General features: G+C 41.6%; 1 protein-coding gene across 7 annotated transcripts in view; it reads left to right on the forward strand.

Annotated features, from left to right (window-relative positions):
* CASR (calcium sensing receptor) overlaps nt 1-12,507 on the forward strand; it is a 103,447-nt gene that overhangs the window by 46,635 nt on the left and 44,305 nt on the right. For 3 of the 7 annotated variants that reach the window (XM_053918425.2, XM_053918427.2, XM_024578066.4), the window contains exons 2-3: nt 6,117-6,274; nt 8,892-9,000. The exons of 2 other annotated variants lie outside the window; for them this stretch is intronic. The gene's annotated coding sequence lies outside the window, so the exon portion shown is untranslated. The remainder of the gene's footprint in view (nt 1-6,116; nt 6,275-8,891; nt 9,001-12,507) is intronic. 2 more of the 7 variants (XM_053918428.1, XM_053918426.2) reach the window with 1 other exon arrangement.

A 12,507-nucleotide genomic window follows, 5' to 3' on the forward strand; every position in this document is an offset into this window, starting at 1 on the left:
AAAAAGCAGGGGGCTTCCGGCCAAGATGGAGGCATAGGTAGACACACTGCACCTCCTTGCACAACCAAAAGAAGGACAACAACAATTTAAAAACAAAAAACAACCAGAACTGACAGAAAATCCAACTGTATGGAAGTCCGACAACCAAGGAGATAAGAAGAAACATTCATCCAGACCAGTAGGAGGGGCAGAGACGGGAAGCCGGGCAGAGAGGACTCGCAGCAAGGTGGTGGCTGGCGGACCCAGCGAGGTGGCGGATTGTGGAGCGCGGCGGGCAAAGCTGCAGCTGGCAGACCCCACAAGGAGGTGGCTGGCAGACCCCACAGCCCCACATTCGCTCAAAGATAAACCAGGAGGAATGGCGGGGAATCGAAGCAGACCATGCAACCCAGGGCTCCAGCGCTGGGAAATAAAGCCTCAAACCTCTGATTGAAAACACCCGTGGGGGTTGAGGCAGCAGCAGGAGAAACTCCTAGCCTCACAGGAGAGTTCGTTAGAGACACCCACAGGGACCTAGAGCGTGCACAAGCCCACCCACCCAGGAATCAGCACCAGAGTGGCCCAGTTTGATTGTGGGTAGCGGAGGGAGTGACTGAACTCTGGCAGAGAGTGGAGCAAGCGTCATTGCTCCCTCTCAGCCCCTCCCCCACATACAACATCACAGCACAGCAACCAGTGTTACCCTGCCCTGGTGAACACCTAAGGCTCCGCCCCTTTACCTAACAGTCATGCCAAGACAAAAAAAAATGGTCCAAATGAAAGAACAGATCAAAGCCCCAGAAAAAATACAACTAAGCAACAAAAAGATAGCCAACCTATCAGATGCACGGTTCAAAACACTGGTAATCAGGATGCTCACAGAATTGGTTGAATTTGGTCACAAATTAGATGAAAAAATGAAGGCTATGCTAAGAGAGACAAAGGAAACTGTACAGGAAACCAATAGTGATGTGAAGGAAACTGGGACTCAAATCAGCGATGTGGACCAGAAGGAAGCAAGAAACATCCAACCAGAAAAGAATGAAGAAACAAGAATTCGGAAAAATGAGGAGAGGCTTAGGAACCTCCAGGGCATCTTTAAATGTTCCAACATCTGAATTATAGGGGTACCAGAAGGAGAAGAGGAAAAACAAAAAATTTAAAACTTATTTGAACAAATAATGAAGGAGAACTTCCCTAATCTGGCAAAGGAAACAGACTTCCAGGAAGTCCAGGAAGCTCAGAGAGTCCCAAAGAAGCTGGACCCAAGGAGGAACACACCAAGGCACATCATAATTACATTACCTAAGATTAAAGAGAAGGAGAGAATCTTAGAAGCAGCAAGGGAAAAGGACACAGTTACCTACAAAGGAGTTCCCATAAAACTGTCAGCTGATTTCTCAGAAGAGACCTTACATGCAAGAAGGGGCTGGAAAGAAGTATTTGAAGTCATGAAAGGCAAGGACCTACATCCAAGATTACTGTATCCAGCAAAGCTATCATTTAGAATGGAAGGGAAGATAAAGTGCTTCTCAGATAATGTCAAGTTTAAGCAGTTCATCATCACCAAGCCCTTATTCTATGAAATGTTAAAGGGATTTATCTAAGAAAAAGAAGATAAAAAATATGAACAGTAAAATGACAGCAAACTCACAGTTATTAACGACCACACCTAAAACAAAAACAAAAGCAAACGAAGCAAACAACTAGAACAGGAACAGACCATAGAGATGGAGATCACATGGAGGGTTATCAGCAGGGGAGTGGGAGGGGAAGAGGGGGGGAAAGGTACAGAGAATAAGTAGCATAAATGGTAGGTGGAAAATAGACAGGGGGAGGGTAAGAATAGTGTAGGAAACTCAGAAGCCAAAGAACTTGTAAGTATGACCCATGGACATGAACTATAGGGGGTAATGTGGGAGGGAGGGGGTGGGCAGGATGGAGTGGAGTGAAGAGGGGGAAATGGGACAACTGTAATAGCATAATCAATAAATATATTTTTTAAAAAGAACTATAATTTTTAAAATATGATTTTCATTAACTGTGAGGAAGATCTTCTTTAAAAGAAGATGATAAAATACTGGGAGTATGTCACTTTTGGCCCTGGAAATTTGCAAGAAACTAATAACATTTATCTATTTTAAATGCCTTAAGAAGTCCGCAGAGCTCCTCCATGATTCCTGCAGCCCTGGAGTAAACTTGAAGGGAAGAATTGCCATATTAGTGAAACAGCTCAAATGTCCATCAGTGGGAAAGTGAACAAGTGGTGATATATTCACTCAGTGGAATACAGCGATTGAAATGATGAGATATGGTAACATATAACAATATAGATGAATCTTGTTAATATGATCTTAAGTGAAAAGGTAAGTCTCAGAAGGTTACATACAGTATGGTACCCTTTTATAAAGTTTAGAACAACTAAAAATTATAAAAATTGTTTAGGAATGCAGGTAGATTCAATAGAACCATAGAAAAGGAAAACAAGAGATGGCTACAGTGCAAACAACTGACAGCACCAAGGGTGGGCAAGGGTGCAGACCGGTGGGAATTCACACGTACTTCTCACGGAGGATACACCGGTTACACCATTTGAAAAATGCTTTGGCAGTATCTACTGACGCTACACAGACACAAACTCTATGACCCAGCAATTCCACCTCTAGATATAAACTCAAAATATAGTCCCCAAAAGACCTATTAAAAAATGTTCGTTGCAACACTATTCATTAAAACCCCAAACTGTTCATCAACAGAGGAACGGATGGATAATGTGTGAGATGATCAGTGAGAAAAATAAACTGAGGTTATACACTACAGTTTAGAGAATCTAGCAAACATAATGTTAGGCAAAAGAAGCCAGACACAAAAGTGTATATATTACAGAACTTCATGTATAGAAAGTTCAAAACCCTGGAGAACTGACTTGTGATGGCAGAGGTCAGGCCACTGGCTGCCTGGGGCGGGGTGACGATGGGGGGAGGCATGAGCGGGGTCTCTGGGGCTCTGTTCTGTGTTTTATTTGAATGCTGGTGACATGAATGTGTTTCTTTTGGGAAAATTTACTTATGATTGCACATATTCGGTATGTTAAACTTTAATTATTAAGAGTTTCTTTCAAGGGACAAAGAGAGAACTGAGATAGAAAAGGGATGGTGAAAATAAGAAAACAAAAACAAAAAGAATGAAAGATATGAAGGATTTTTCACCATAATTTTCAAAATATATTTCAAAGTACATATAGTATGACTAGACAGTAAAATATTAGTAAAATCTATTTTGCAATGTTTTTCTTTTGTGTTTAATGTTTATGTCTATTTATAAAACTGTCTTTTGAAATAACATTTTACAATAACATCTTTTCTGATTTAAAAAGAAATACATGTTTATTTTTTTATTTAAAAAACAAGGAAGAAATTCATTATTCTATCACTGAGATCTAATCACTCTTAACATTTTGATGTGTATCCTCTTAGTCTTGATTATGATTTTTAAAAAGATTTTATTTAGTTATTTTTTAGAGAGAGGGAACGGGAGGGAGAAAGAGAGGGAGAGAAACAACAGTGTGTGAGAGAAACATTAATCGGTTGCCTGTCTTATGCTCCCAGACCGGGGACCAAATCTGCAAGCCAGGCATGTGACCTGACCAGGAACAGAACGAGCAACCTTTTGCTTTCAGGACGATGCCGACCACACTGAGCCACATCAGTCAGGCAGTCTTGATTATAATTAAAAAAAAAAAAAAGTAAGGCGGGAGTGATGGGCTGTGAATGAAAGCAGAGAAGTGATAAACGTGTGGTTTAAGATGATGGTTTTTGTGGGAGAGACAGGAGACCAGGGTGCAAGAGGGAGCATACAAGTAGGGTACTACTGATGTTCTTTGTTTTGGATGGTAGATTCTCAGGTGTGCATTCATTATTAAAGATAACTCAGTTTTATGCCCTGGCTGGTGTGGCTCAGTGGATTGAGAGCAGCCTGCCAACCAAAGGGCGGTCCATTTGATTCCCGTTCTAGGACACATGCCTGGATTGCAGGCCAGCTCCCCAGGAGGGAGCACGCAAGAGGCAACTACACATTGATGTTTCTCTCCCTCTCTTTCTCCCTCCTTTCCCCTCTCTAAAAATGAATAAGTAAAATCTTTGAAAATATTGTGTAAAAAAACTCAATTTTATATCAATTTTTAAAAGAAACAATATCTCTAAAGTACTAGAGAATCAATGAACCATAAAAATAACTTCAGTAACAAAGAACTCAGTAGGGTATCAGGGAGACCCAAAAAACAGACTTTATTGATTAAAAAAATTGTGTATTTATTCTTACATGTTTAAAGTTCAGTCACCATCAAAATACTCTCCAATATACCTATTAAGACATTTTCTCTACTGCTCAAAACAGTTTTTGAACTCGTCGATTCTGAAGCCTTATGGTGCTTCTGCCGTTTTTTTGTTTCACCTCTTCCATATCAGCAAAACATTTCCCTTTGAGAAGTTTTTTCATCTGGGGAAACAAAAACTATATTGTGTAGGGCAAGATCGGGTGAATAGGGAGGGTGGGGCACAGGGGTCATGCCATTTTGGTCAAAATCTGCTGAACACTCAGCATGGTGTGGGCAGGTGCACTTGTAAATCGCCCATGATGAAATGGGCAAACACGTTAAAAGAGTCTTCAAAAAAAAATTCACTGAAGCTGAACACAGCTTCTCACAACAACACCAGTTGGTACACTGATGGAGGAGGGGGTCCTAGAACACTCACCTAGCAGGGGAAGCTTGTTCTACAAGGGGCCCACCCTCCAGAAAATAATTCTGGGTTTTTTGGGGGTCTCCCCTTGTATAATTAACATGCAATACAAAATCAGTATTAGCAATAAACTTAACAAAAATGTGTAAAGTCTCAAGGAGGAAACACTGTTGAAAGCTACAAAATTATTTTTGAACAAAAGGAAAGGCACCGTGTTTTCAGATAAGACAACTCAACATCATAAAGATGTCAATGTCACAAAATCCCAATGAAAATATCTCTAAGCTTCTTTTTATGGAGCTAGTCAAGTTGATACTAAAATTCATAAAGAAAAATAAACATGCAGGAATTGCCAGGAACACACTAAGAAATAAAAACTACAAATGTGTTCTAGCCCTATCAGGTACTAAACCATGCTGTAAGTCTCCATAATTAAAACAGGGTGCTACTCTGCCACAAGAGTAGACATACAGACCAGTAGCATAGAATAGAAAGTTTTGAACTAGATCTGAATAAATTTGGATATTATAAAAATAGTGTCTCAGAGGCAAAGATATGTGCTTTTTAATAAGTGTTGCTGGCACAAGACAGCCACTTGGGAAAAATATAAACTTAGATCCATATGTCACACCACACACAAAAGTAAATTCTGCACCGATCAAGGAACTACGTGTAAAAAATTTAGATAGAAAAAAATTTAATAAATAAGCTAGAAAAAAATATGAATTCCTCTATAAATTGAGTATAGAGTAAAGCTTTCTAACACTGACTCAAATCCAAGGGCAATAAAAGAAATAATTCATTAATTTGGCTGCATAATATTATTTTTAAATTGCATAGTAAAGACAAAGAACCGCCAAACTAGAGGAAAACATTTGCAACATGTGTCACAGATAAAGGGCTAATATTTATAATATATAAAAAACTCTTAAAATTTGAGGGGAAAAGGACCAAAACTCTGATTTTTAAAAAATGGGAAAGGTACAAGAATAGGGAAAAGAAGTAAATAAAATAACAATAAAGAAATAAAAGTGGACCTGGCACGGATCAATGACAGGGATGTCGCCAACCAAGGATTATGATTAATTCAGTTTTGTGCACCTGAGGTCCAATTAAAAGATCAAGAATTTCCAGAGTAGATTTTATGCTGTAATTGAAAGTAAGCTTCGTCTTCTGGAGACCTAAACTGATGTAATTAAGACACACTAGGGAACACTAACAAGTCAGAAAAAATAAAATGACTTCCCTTTCACTGCCAAACCTCACTCAGTTTTTTCAATGAGTTCTGGATTCCAACGCCTACACGGAATAAGTTTGGCCACCGTGATGCAAACATTGTTGTGTCAGAAGGTTTCAGTGTGAACCAGATAAACTTTCCATTCCCTTCTGCCTCTAAAGTTCTGTATTTCAGATTAATGACCCGAAGTCCCGAAATAGTCTGCTCAAATCCACCCACTCGGCTGCGAGGCAAGGGATAACTTTGCCAGACACCTTCCTTCTAGTTGCACAGGAAGCTTTCCCTGGAACCCTTCTTATTGTCCTCAGTAAAACTCCAGGTTCGTGTGCTTGTTTGTTTTTATATTTATACCCTGTCATTATTTATGAAAATGGAAGATTTAATAAGGCGAGGAAATTGGGGTAAAATAAGAGCAGGAAGAAAAAGTAATACTATGAGTAATATTAAAGCACAGCAGTGCACCTTTTGGTTTCTATCTTAGCTAGAGCTGTGCCACAAATTTGGCTTGCAGTTTCCTCACAGCCAGAGCAGAGAGGGAACAGGAGGGGGAAGATTCCTAAAGCCTATCAAATAATTTGGGCCAGTTTTTCCAAGAAAGACCAGTATTTCCACTTGCTTAGAGATACGGCCCGGGGGCATGCTGGAGCGACCCCGGTGCACCAGAGCCAATGGTCAAATGTTAGGAATTTTTACAAGCTGGTTGTTAAACCATGGTAGCTGGAAATCTGCCATGGTGGGAGCATTCAGCAGACAGTACAAATCAAGGCGCTTTTTCCTTTGGCTTTGTTTGTTTGTATATCACTGCATGTTCCTCCAGTCCTTGTAGGGGGAGGCTCTACAGGGCCAGACTTGCTGCAAGTAAGAGGGAGAAAGGCTGGGTGTGCAGCTTGTTAAGAAGAGAGTGGGAATAAATGCCTGAGACCAGAGAATGACTGGAGTATGCACCAGCGTTCACCTACCCCATCTCAGTCCTTCCTTCTTCCCAACACCGCCCTTTGGAATTTACTATCTAAGGCGGATAGAGCTCCCCATTCGAAAATACATCCAAAGAAACCGGGAGGGGCTCAGGTGAAGGATTATATGCTTTCCACTAGGTCAGCATTCCCCAAGCCTGTGTTTCACAGCATCGTAACAAGTGCCCTTTGTGGGGTGGGGGGGCGGGGGTTCGAGTGTTCGATGCCAAGATAAATCTGGGAACAAGCAGGACTTTACGCAGGACTCCTCAGAGCCTTTAGGAAGCGAATGTGCGCTTGTGGCACAGAGCATGCCTCAGTTCCCAAATTTATTTCACCCCAGAACACTTTGTAGTGGCACAGTTTGGCCCATCTGACTGAAAATACACCACCCTGGGTAGTCGGGGCTCCTTGGTGATTTTGAAAGGCAACACTGGAACATTATTCCACAGAAATATTTCTTTCCTGTAGGACTTGAAGCTCTGGCATTTTTCTTGATGACAACATGACTTGCATGTCTTTGCCTTTCATCTGAACCATTTCAGTAAGCCTGTGGGTATCCACACATCCATCAGCAGAGCTTATTTAAGGGAATTGTTTCAGGAAAACAAATTTCTTAACTCGTGGCCCAAGTCCCCAGGAGCTCGCTCGTGTGTTGGGGAACACAGGCATTGGCAGTATCAAAGCCCGAAGCCAGCGTGCATCTCAGCTCACAAGATTCTGGAGCCTTTCTCGTCATTTTTAACCTTGAATTTTTACCCCCACCCCTCAAATCCCATTCTATTTCTTTTTTCTTTTTCTGTCTTTCTCTTTCTCCTTGAGATAGCCTCATCGACTCCTGAGATGGTTTATCCTGTCTTCACATTCCACACGTGCATTCATTCTCTTAATCATTTAGGGAGCCCCTCTGTGTTCCAGGCCACAGATGAGACAGCCCAAGCTCTGTCCTCAAGGAGCTCATAGTACATCATTCATAAGTGTTTTTTTCCTCTCCTATTTATCTTCTTTATTTGCTTTGTCTTGGTGTTTCTCCCCACTTTGCTGGGTGCCCCATGCCGCTCCTCCCCATCCCAGTTCATCCTTTCTCCTTCTTTCCCTGACAGCTTTTTCCAAAGACTAACAGGAACCCAGCTCAGCTGGTTTTTATCACGCTCCTGTCCTTGCATTTTTCCAACTCAATTAAGCCATTACCGGGGCTAAATGAGGCATGGACTCTCCAAAAGTCACACCTGTTGTCAGGGAGATGGAGGGTACACCTGTGCAGCTGGCAGCGGAAGGCAAGCTGGCCTGGAGGGAGGCAGTCGAGTGTGACCAGAAGTTCGTGTCTGCCTTCCCCCCTCCGGGATGCTGAAAAAGAACCCTCGTTTTAAACAAGATGTCCCTAATTCCTTGGCAAATGTGCACCAGGTGTGCATAAAAACAAACCCACAATGTGGATGTGCCCAGCAAGAGGTAAAAAAAAAAAGTTGTAAGCAAAGCTAGGTAGCCAGGTACACAGATTTTTGGATGAACTTTCTCAGGGTTTTCACTGTCTACCTTCATTAAAACATACACTTTCCATTCCTGTGGTTCCGTTCCTGTTCTAGTTGTTTGCTTAGTTTGCTTTTGTTTTTGTTTTAGGTGTGGTTGTTAATAACTGTGAGTTTGCTGTCATTTTTACTGTTCACATGGAGGGTTATCAACAGGGGAGTGGGAGAGGGAGAGCGGGGGAAGGGTACAGAGAATAAGTAGCATAGATGATAGGTGGAAAATAGACAGGGGGAGGGTAAGAATAGTGTAGGAAATGTAGAAGCCAAAGAACTTATAAGTATGACCCATGGACATGAACTATAGGAGGGGAATGTGGGAGGGAGGGGGTGGGCAGGATGGAGTGGAGTGAGGGGGGGAAATGGGACAACTGTAATAGCATAATCAATAAATATATTTTTAAAAAGTAAAATAAAAATTTTAAAAAAACATACACTTTCCGCCTTTCTACAACAGGCTTCTCGCCTCACTGTTTGTACTCTTTGTGACGAAAGTGACAAGGCAAGACAAAGGATACGTACGGTGCAGTCGCCCAGGCACAGATCAGTACACTCCCCCTAAGAAGGTAAATAATCTCTACTGATAGTAAATTGTGGTTTCATAATCACCTTTTTTCCAGGCAACCTAGACTTTTTATTTCTGCTGTCTAAGAAGTGAGAACTTACAGCTTTTGAGCTTGCCATGCCTCTAATTTACTGAGTGGTTTTATGTTCCGAAGGTCTATGCCTTGGTTTTTCTCTCGTTGAAATGTGGGCAAAATCATTCTGCCCTAGAATTATGCAATTGCCAGAAATTTTCAAGCCAGGGTGGCTTTCATTTTGATGAAAACTGAAATGTTGCAGTGTTGACTCTAAGCTTGCCTTGCATCCTCTGTTAATTTGTCCTCAGCTCTGGAACTTGGATGATCCATCCAACTTGTTGGACAAATACAAGTTAAACAGATATTTTTTGAGCATCCATTCAGTACCGGGTTCCTTGTTCAATGATGGAGGTGCAACTGGGATCATGATGAAGCCCCTGCCTTCGGTGACCTTCAGTCTGGTGGGGTGACCCCTTCCCTATTTTGAGAATTGCTCAACCAGCTCCTACTTCATTCTGATCATACTTCATTCATTCACCCATTCATCTAGCATCTAGTAAGTTCCAGGCACAGTGCTTGTTTTCAGGCTACAAAGATGGGGAAAAGAGATTGGCCCTACTCTCAGGAAGGTTCCAGTCCCTATTTGAATTAATTCTCACTCCTGGCAGCCACCAGAAAGAACATCGCTCTTCCCTCAGTGCCCCCTCGACACTTAGTGCGTGCCTCTTTGTAGCATTTGCACCACTGTGATTATGATACATTCTTCCATCTCCTTTTAAGTCACGAGCACCTTGAAGGTAACAATCTCAACTTTTTCCCCAAATGCCTTATACTGCCTGGTGTCTAGCACACAAAGAAGCACAATAAATATTTTTTGAATGAATAAATAATTGTATGAATTTACAAATTCACGAACCTATGGAACCATGGACCAGTCTGCCCCGACCCTCCCTCCCACGTGTCTTGGATGAGGAACTCAATGCTAAATCAATCATCTGTCAGTGTTGAAATACTCCACGATTTGAAGGACCTTCTAAACATAAAACCAGCTGGTCCACGGGTCATTTCTTCTTCTAAATGTACCTGCCACTGAGATAAAGGACAAATAAAGCTTTAGCTTGTGTTTACAATACTCTTTTTTGCAGGAAGGCAAATGATTATATATGATTTAAATGAAATAAACTTATAATAAGGAGAACAAATGAGTTTATTTGTGACTCTTGGATAGATACAGTTAATATAGTTTCAGTAAGAAAAAATATAATCACAATGGCTTAAACCAGCTAGTAGATTTTCTCCTCTGTCGTGTAAAAGTCCGGGAACAATCTGCCATGGATGTTCTGCTCCATGAAATCCTCACCTCACAGCACCGTCGTTCCCTAGGATATAGCTCATGGTGCAGGATGGGCTCCAAGGGTCACGTTCACCTCCATGCAGCAGACTGTAGGGAAGGGGGATGAAGGGACTACAACAAACACCAGCTCTCCTAAGCAAAGTTTGCTGGAAGCTGCCTACAGGGCACTTTAACTGACATCCCATTGGCCAAAACTTAGTCCTATGACCACACATAATTAAAGAAGTCAAGGAAAGTAGTCTTCTTATTTTGAACAACCACTTGTCCAACTAAAAACTGCTTTACTGTGGCACAAAAGGAGCTAGATATAAGGGATACAATTAGTATTGTATCATATAGTATCATATATAGTATCACAGATACTACTACTGAAGTGTTAGTGATTATTCAAGAATTTTTGTATTCTAACTATTGCAGGCTGAGGTGACAATGATGAACTCCAATTGTTAATCCACTGTGTGACAGTCACATTTGGTACTGCTCTGGTTGCCTATATCTAATAGATGAGGGGAGTGAAGTAGAAAGAAAAAAAAACTTTTGCGACAAGGAAGTTGGGGTGGGGGTGATGCAATGACAAAGCAATGGATGGGGGAAGGCAGAGTGGACAGAGATGACAGAATTGAAAGGACAAAGGGATTGGACATTGGAGGGAAGAGAGAGGGAGGATCTGGAATGATTCTCAGCTTCGAAAGCAAATGGTAACCTCGTAATTGGACTAAAAAGTGTGCAGTAGAGACTACATTAGACTGGTGGAGTTATAACCACTGCAAATTGACCTGAAATCTCTCCTTCATCTGTTACTTCTCACCATGCATTTTCTCTTGAAAAGACTAATGAAGTTCATAAACTTCTCTGAGTGGTTAATCTTTCATAGGAAAAAGTTAACATGTCTTTGTGACTTACCCTAGCCAGTTATAATGTTCCCTCTCCTAACTGAGTACACTGCACAGGACTCCTTAAAATGCTGAGTTCTTGAGGCACTCGTAATTCAAATACCAAAACTTCTCACTTGAGGAAGCTATTTGGAGAATCTGTTGCCCCAACTAGAAAATAGAGTTGGTATTGCCCTCTCTACAATTGTGGAGTTTCAAATACATTGAATGTTTAAAGGACCTGACATCATGACTGATTCAATAAATGTTAGTGTCTGTCTCTTTCCAAAGTGCTTTTTAAAAATGTACTCATACAAACATTTATTCAGCAGTTACTATTTCACATACTGTGCTAAATGCTGGGAGAAAAGTTGAATTTAGTCATTGGAAACAAAGTCATAATATTTTTTGTCACTTCTGCTGCTGAGGTAAATTGTGATCCTCTACACCAGAGTGCCTGCCCCTGGACTGGGGCTTCCTGAGGGCAGGCACACACATGTGTTTGTCACCTTAGATTCCCAGGTCTTAGCGCAGGTACTTATTAAATGTATGACTGAATAGATGACCAAGGCTCAAGGAATGAAGCCAAAAAACCTAAGAGCAGGACTGGAGTTAGAGAACTAGGATGTTCATGGGTGTTCAGACACTACTGGAGGCAATTCCATGAATGTTGAATATCTGCTGGGTGCTCAGGGGCTCAGGACCCTGATCTAGAATGGCCGTTGGAGGGGCTGGGGATCTTAAGAGGCAAGGGGCAGCCTATGACAATGATTAAGAGTGTGGGCTCTGGAATCAGACCTTTATGCATATAATTATAATAAGTATAATGAATCTTTCAAGAAGGGAACTCTACGACCCAAGATGTAAAAGACTATAACAGGTAGACCTACCTGGTCTGAGGGTTCAGGGAAGGCCTCCTTAAAGAGGGCTGTAAGTTGCTTACTGCACAACTGAGGTGTTGGCACAGGTGGGTTCTAGCTTATGTTCCACTCCCCAGGCAGTAGGCCCAAGACCATGTCTGCCTCAGAGTTCTTTCTCCAGTTATTCAAGGGCCCCACAATTCCCCATGCCTTCCCCACCTGCCACCCCTGAGCCATGCCTCCAAAGTTATGGGCATCTGAAAGCTGACAGATACGCAGGTATTTCCCAAAGTTTAGGCCAGAGGGACCAAGATGGGGAATAGCATGTATGAGGCCTGTGGGGATTTAAAAGAAGCCTCGTATATTTGAAAATCTGAAGGAAGTTCACTATGGCTGGAGTGTGGAG

This window comes from Desmodus rotundus, chromosome 2, assembly GCF_022682495.2.
Source record: "Desmodus rotundus isolate HL8 chromosome 2, HLdesRot8A.1, whole genome shotgun sequence".
Lineage (NCBI taxonomy): Eukaryota > Metazoa > Chordata > Mammalia > Chiroptera > Phyllostomidae > Desmodus > Desmodus rotundus.